Raw genomic sequence first — 7,745 nt, 5'->3', positions numbered from 1 at the left:
TGCCTATGCTGTTTCATTCAGAAATGAATGGCATCTGTGGGAAGTTGGACACGGAGGAAAAAGGATTTAAGAAAGACTGGGTAATTACAGCAGTTGTTTAACACTTCTAAGCAGCTCTTTGGATGATCATTTAGGAGAATGAAGAGACAAAGCTTAAAGGCAAAGGACTGCTGATGGTTTGCAGTCTTTGCTGTATACTGAATATCTGTAGCAGCTTAACTGAGGAATTACAACAGCTGCCCTTCCTCCTCTCACATCGTCTGGCTGCCTTCAGGGTCACTGGGATGCTGAAACAGCATGATGGACTGGAACGCAACAAAAGGGGTGGAAAGATAAGAAAGACACAAAACAGAAAATACACTCTGTATTTTGGGAGGGAAACAAAGAAATACTACGTGAGGTTTCAAACAGTTCAAGAGAGAGTGCTGCATTCCACCTAGACAGTTTTGTTTTACGTAGTAATTAATAATTAAATTGTGAAGAAGCAGAGGACCAGTGTCAGTGCAAAACCTTGACAAGAAAGCCAGCAGTCCAATGAGACTCAGCTTCTGAAATGCTGCACTGAGGTACCCCATCAAAACACACACCCTGGAGGGAGACAGTACTGAGCCACCTGGGCACACCATTGCCCTCCACAGACACTCGCTCTTCCTAAAACTCGGCCAGAAACCAGGCATTTGCTTCTCTCATGCACATTTGTATCTTATGCAACAGCCCTTGGGGCAATCTCTTGGTGGGGGAAGGGATGGTGGGAAGCTTTTCTGCAGTCTCAAATGTGACCTGGGGCCCTGAATGTGAACTGGAGTGAGAGGAGTCAGCGCTTCAGAACTCACACTGGCTCTTCCAATACAGCCTTTCAGCCAGAAAATCCTCTGTTGGAATCCATAAGGTTAGAGGGTTTTTAGGAAATGGTTAAAAAAGGTATAGGCCTCAGACTGAAGTTTTGTTAGCATTGCAAATGTAAGCAGAAAAGTTTCCCATACAAGCAGAAAAGTTTCCCAAGCAGTAGACGTGACAAATAACAATAGATCTCTGTAGAATTGGTTTTAGGATGGCAACAAGGTTATTTAATGTATATCTTTAGAAGGTTAGCATGAATAGAGCTCTGTTCATTGTCTCCTATGAACCAGTCTTTGTTTTAGCTACGATTACGTATACTTTGTGAGATTGGATAGAATGCTTGTCAATATGTGTTTTCTGTGTGTGATTGGCTGAATTCTAGATTGAGATGATTTTATGTATTGCTGTATGAGCCCTCCTGGAGGAGGCATTTTTTTGGGGTGGATCAGTGAGCTGTCATGTCTCCTTTTGGTATTATGAGACTGATGTGTTGGAAATAAAATCAAAAAATCTCTTCACTGGTCTGTTTACAATGTTATCCATATTTGGATATTTTGCCGCGGCCTAGTGGGTTCCTTTTTTAAGACGTGGGTTCCTGACACAATTGGACTTATATCTACCCATCCCCCGGCATCCTCCACTTCCAGAGTCACTGTAACTGCACAACTGGGGGAAGGGAAATAAAACCAAAAAATGTCCTTTGCTAACCATGATAAATGGTTATGAAATGCTATCTAGAGAGCACAGACGCTCCTGCCTTGGTTTACCAAAGCACACCATGACATTAAACTGTCAGGATGCAACGGTGTCAGAGCCCCAGACGCTTTCTCTTTACCTGAATTCCAAGAGAGAATTGATGTGCTTTTGTGAAGTGGGAGCTACTGCATCAGGGAACCCAACAGAGACTGGCAGCAAAGCTAAAAAGCAAAATAGTTAAAAGGCAGAGAAAAGCAGAGATGCCCACATGTGGCAATCAGATCCTTTGAGTAGCACAGTACAGGGAAGGTATCAGAAGAGAATAGAAGGGTCTTAAAGCTGCACTGATACTGCTGAAGCAAAATTTACATATATATATTTTTAGTAGCAATAGAGGCATTTTCATTCAAAGGCAAACTCGACAGGGGTCTGGACATTCTTTAACTCCCTTCACTGTGTGCTATGTGCTATAACAGTGTAAAGGAAAAGGCCAGGTCTGCTCATCCTACAAACAATATCCAAAATGCCAATCATGGCATCAGCCTCGAAACAAATACCCCGTATACTGCAAAAAGAGAGAAAGGCAGCTGAGGTACAGCTCAGAGGCCTGAATTAACAGTGGTTCCTCAAAGGCAACAGGACTCTGTTGAGGCTGGGCTCCAGGGCAATCCAACAGTGTTAGCACCAGCGACTTCCATGGCTCAACTTGCCCAAGACCAAAAAAATTTAGATAAGCAGCAGCAGCCTGTGTGTCACAGCAGCTTTATCCATGTGCTAGAAACTGAGAATCCACTTGATGTGCTCAGAGAGTTCTTCAGCTGGATGCTAACAGCAATACATGATAGCACCATGATTGCAGCCCCCTCCCATCATGAATAAGCCACAGTCACAATACAGTGAAAGAAAGGAAGAAACTGAATACATCTGCTGGATATCCCACAAAACAAAATGAAGATGGAAGTCGGCCAGAGGTAAAAGTTTTCCCTTACTGCATGACTGTTACTCATGCAATTTTCTGCCCTGTGGCCAAGTGAGACATGCACAGAGAAAAAACAGACAATCTCTTGACCAGTCTGAGAGGAAAACTGAGAAGATAGAGATGCACTCTGTAAAGATGACTAGAAGTCCTAACATGTACACACATGCACACACACAGATTTGATGAAGGATATTACTATGACAGGTATATTGAACACCTGGAAGTAGGGACCAATAGGCTGCAGAACAGTAATGGATAAAAATTGCATGCACAAGGGAGTGAGACATGCATGCACTGAGAAACAACAGATTCCATATAAAATCCAGAGATTCCATTGGACTCGAGTTCTAGGCAGAGAGAGAAGTAGATTGTGGTACATGGGACCAACCATGAGCAGAAGAGCAAGAGTCACATCCTGAAAGGGGCATGGAGGTCAGAGGCTGCAAGCTGAACAGTCAGGATGCCAACTATTCCTAAGCTTATGCATTGTGCAAGATATGAAGCTACACGTGAAACACATAAATGATTGCCTTGCAGAGCAATAACTCAGAAAAGGCACAAGAAAAGCTGACTTGGTACTGAGGAATGTGCAGGATCTGGTTCCAAATGCTGCAGAGATCATTCTGCTGTTCCCCAGATATGCCAAACTGCAGGAGCAGCAACAGTACCTTCCCACATATCATACAACTGCATTTTCTTTGAGACTAAATGTAAAGGGAAAGGAAACCAGCTATTTAAAAAAATAAGCTTCAAAGATATAAGTCAACAGTTAAAGTGTTTGCAAGAGGCAAAAACACTGTAATAAAGGCTAAACTAATTAATATATTAAACCCTTTTTTAATTCAATCATTCTAACAAAATAATGAGTTCCTTGACAATTTAAAGACATGTCTACCTAGGAAATACATTTTAAAAAAAAATCAAACCAAGGCCACCAAGTCATATTTGATGTAAGACTACAGTGAGCACACAGTGGCCCAGGAAAGGCTTTTGAGGAACAACTTGTTACATTGGCATAAAACCAAGTTACTATTTTCTCAGTAGTAGGAGGTCTGCCAAATTCATAGGATCAATAATTAACGTGCAAATGCAGTGACTGAAGAAGTCACCACAGAAGAATGAAATTCATTTTCTGCGTCTATCTTTCACACTGTTGCATCATCTACAACAGTGTGCACTTGCAGCCCAGAAAGCCAATTGTGTCCTGGGCTGCATCAAAAGCAGTGTGGGCAGCAGGGCAAGGAGAGGATTCTGCCCTTCTGCTCAGGTGAGACTCCACATGGAACATGCATCCAGCTCTGGGTCCTCAGCAGAAGGACATGGACCTGTTGGAGTGAATCCAGAGGAGTGATAGCAATGATCAGAGGGCTGGAGCACCTCTCTGACGAAGGTAAGCTGAGAGAGCTGGGGCTGTTCTGCTTGAAGAAGAGGGGGCTCCAGGGGGACCTTATTGAGACCTTCCAATACCTGAGGGGGCTTACAATAAGGAGGTAGAGGAACTTTTTATATGCACAGATAGTGATAGGACAAAGGGTAATGGCTTTAAATGGAAAGAGGGCAGGTTTAGATTAGATGTTAGTAACAAATTCTTTACTGTGAGGGTGGTTACACACCAGAACAGATTGACCAGAGAAGTTAGAGAAGCCCCGTCTCTGGAAATGTTCAAGACCAAGTTGATGGGGGCACAGAGCAACCTGGTATAAAGAGTGACATCCCTGCCCTTGACAGGAGGGTTGGAACTAGATGACCTTTGAGGTCCCTTCTGACCCAAGCCATCCCATGATTATATATTACCTCTTTAGGATTTACAGGAGTGACTCTAGAGGAGTTATCTCACGCTGAATTTCAGTAAAACATTGTAACACAAATTTAGGAAAATAACACTGGCTAATTACCAGCACCAGATGGTCTTTATCCACAAATTAAACAGAGCTCAATTATGACACAGCTCAAATGTTAACTGTAGTAACCCATTACAGATGATAACACAATTCTTTTATAAAAAGTCATGACCCATGAACCTATTGGAGAGTTTCTGAGGAATTTTATCAGCATGTGCATAAGGAAGACACAAGCAATAAATAACAATTTAATTGTTAATTAATATACATCAAAAATATAAAATAAACACCAAATTTCTTAATTAACTTGCTGTGAGAGAGAAAAAAAAGGAAATAATTTAAAAATGTGTTCATATGGATAAACAAGTTTAAAAGATAAGAAAAAAAAGAAAGAATGCAGTTGCATTGCAGGCAGGTCCCCAGCGAAGCACTCTGAGCCCATGCTGTTCAATATACACCTGATCTCAAGTGATCTCAAAGAACTGATAAGATAGGTTACTGACACTGAATTATTGAAGGCTTTAAAGAAACAAACTGTAGAGAGCTTCAGAGGGACCTCATGATACTGGTGACCTCAAACTGGTGAAAAAATGGCAGATTAAATTCAGTGTTAAGTACACAGCAACTGAGAAAACGAGAAAAAGTCTTGTACTGCATTCGCAGTCACTGAATCTGAACTACCACTGGACATGAAAGATCACTGCATTAATAACTATGAAAATGTTGACTCAGTGATTAAAACTGAAGAAAAACAAAACCAACCAAACAAACCAAAACAAAAAACCCAAAACAAATAAACAAACACAAAAAACCACCAGAAAAAATCCCCAAAACCAAACAAGTATCAGAAGTCATCAAGGTACAGAGAAAAAAAATTACTGTCCCACCTCCTGGTAAGATGTGCGTGCAAGGTATGTTTCTGATCTTCTCTTACCTGAGAAGATAGAACAGAGTAAGAAAAGGTTTAAGAAGGGCAACAAAAATGACCAAAGTTCAGCAATGGCTTTCAAACACAGTGTTACTCTTTGACCAGAGGCGAGGACAATCAAGAAGATCTGTGAAACCATAAGTAGCATGGCAAAGGTAAACATGTAGGGTTGTTCCTTGAGCAAAAGAATCCCTGCCAAGGGGACAATTCAGTTACACTGTGAAACCTACTCCCATAGGATGTAGTGAATGCCATGAATTTATAGGGATCCAAAAGCAATTAAGAAAATTAGTGGAAGTAAATCTCATTAAACCTCATTACCTCAGTAAACCTCAGGCATATTGTATGACTCCTGGGGCTGGCCTGTACAGCGCCAGGAGTTGGACTTTGATGGTCCTAGTGGATCCCTTCCTAGTCAGGATTTTCTGTGATTCTGTGATGGCTATGGAACACAGGGAAGTGACAAGCTAACTGAGAAAGCGTAGTGGGGAATTACAATCAGGTTCTTGTTCCATGTTTCAGTCCTTCCTCAGGCATTCACTGATGACGACTATCATAGAGACGCAGGAAACAAAACGAATCAGACCTTCAAACTGGCCAAAGGCAGTCTCTCTCACAGCCCACATGTTTTGCTGAAAAACTTCAACTTTGATCCAGAGATGAGAGGGTGAGATGGCAAACAAAAGCACATGCTTAAACAAGTTGAAATTTCAGCAAAGCTTTCCTAGTCCAATGACATCATGCTGAAGCAGCCAGCACTGATCACTGCCAATTCTGCTAATGGCATGGATGAGGTCATTTCCCTCCAGAAACAGGCAGTCACTTCACACTCAACAATGCTGGAGAAGCAGTGGGTCACCCTTCAACACAGCGTACAGACACATTTCCAGCAGCAAACCCTCCTATACACAGATTGAGACTTCCTGTGCTCAGGAATGCCTTTAGGAGCATCCCTTGAGAACATCAGGTCCTCTTAAAGCATACTTATTTGGAACAGCTATGCCTTCTGGAGTTACATGGATGAATAGTATTTTTGGCCTTTTCCCATGTACATAATGTAGGTGAAGCACGCTGGCACAGATAGAAACACCATAAGGATGGACTTTTTTTTACTGACTGCTCAAATAATGCTAAAGGGCTTTATAAAAGAGTATGAGAGCTAAAACTACCCAAAAGTAAGAGTATAGATAAGCTAAGAACAGCTACTCTAAACAGAATTGCTCACATTCTACAAGGAACTTGCAGGAAGTCATTTTGTAAGCTTAAGGACATCTCGCCAGTACACAGATTTATTTGTAAGACAGTGCCTAATAGACAGACCTGGGATCCCAGTGCTGTCATCATCAGCATACCTAATTATGCGGTTTAGTAGTGCAGTTTATGCACTAATTATTTTTTCCTAGAACCAAGCATTTTTAGAATTTACTGTGCCACAGCCACAGGTGCATTGGCAGAAAAAAATAATTTGTTCCTAGCATTACCAATGGTTTATCACTGGTTGAGCAAGTATTTCTGTTCTTGCTACATTCCTCTTTATAATGATCCAAGAGGATTTATTATAAGCAACTTAGAAATTCTTTGGAAAAAATTCAGAGCAGAGTATTGCAATCCTGTGTATTCTATTCATAAGCCCCGAACACCCACATTGTAGTTGTACAGGAAAAACTATTTATGCTGAGCTTTCACAATAATTTTCATTATTCCCAACAACAGCAGCATTCAAAGAGAAAAAATTAGCCAATTTAAAAAGAAAAAAAAGAAAAAAAAATCTGCTCAGCTTCACGCTGTTCTCCCTGCCTTTAAGTACTGCTAACACCACCTACAGATCATCTCCTCATTCCAGGGTGGGGTATGTGGGTATTTTCTTCTGATTCTTCCTAGAAGACTCGTGGTGAAACAGGAATGGAATGGAATGACAGACACATTTGTCTGCACAGAATGAAAGACATATTTGGTCTACAGACTGCCACGTTTTCTCAACTTGTAGGGAACTGGAATAAATAAAAATCCTCTTCTGAAGGATTCCATTTCATGTTCACACACTGGCCTATCATTATCTTAACAATACTTAAACAGTAAGACTTTCATTAAGTAAAAATTCCAAATATCAACAGAGTAATTCTCTCACATTTCCTTCTACCACCTAGCCAAGGCAAAAAATGTAAGGAGAATCAGGATAACCTCTCAGCAAAGATCTATAAAAAATTAGAACACATCATCTTGGTGGAAAAAATGGAACCATTTAAAAGGCAACAGCATAATATGTTTTCTGAGCTACTTTTTTTCAAAAACATAACTGAACTCCTGTGTCAGAATTGTCTGTTCTTTCATTGCTAAACACCATGAGAAGAAAATTTTTTTTTTCCAGTTCACAATGGCACATTAAAAGCACCAGCAGGCATTTTTGCCAGTACTCCAAGGTTGCACAATAAGGTTTCAGCCTTATCATAACCCAAGAAAT

The sequence above is a fragment of the Melozone crissalis genome, unplaced genomic scaffold (assembly GCF_028551555.1).
Source record: "Melozone crissalis strain CALT ecotype California unplaced genomic scaffold, PUWL_Pcris_2 ptg000027l_1, whole genome shotgun sequence".
Taxonomy (NCBI): Eukaryota; Metazoa; Chordata; class Aves; order Passeriformes; family Passerellidae; genus Melozone; species Melozone crissalis.
This window is presented reverse-complemented; position numbering follows the sequence as displayed.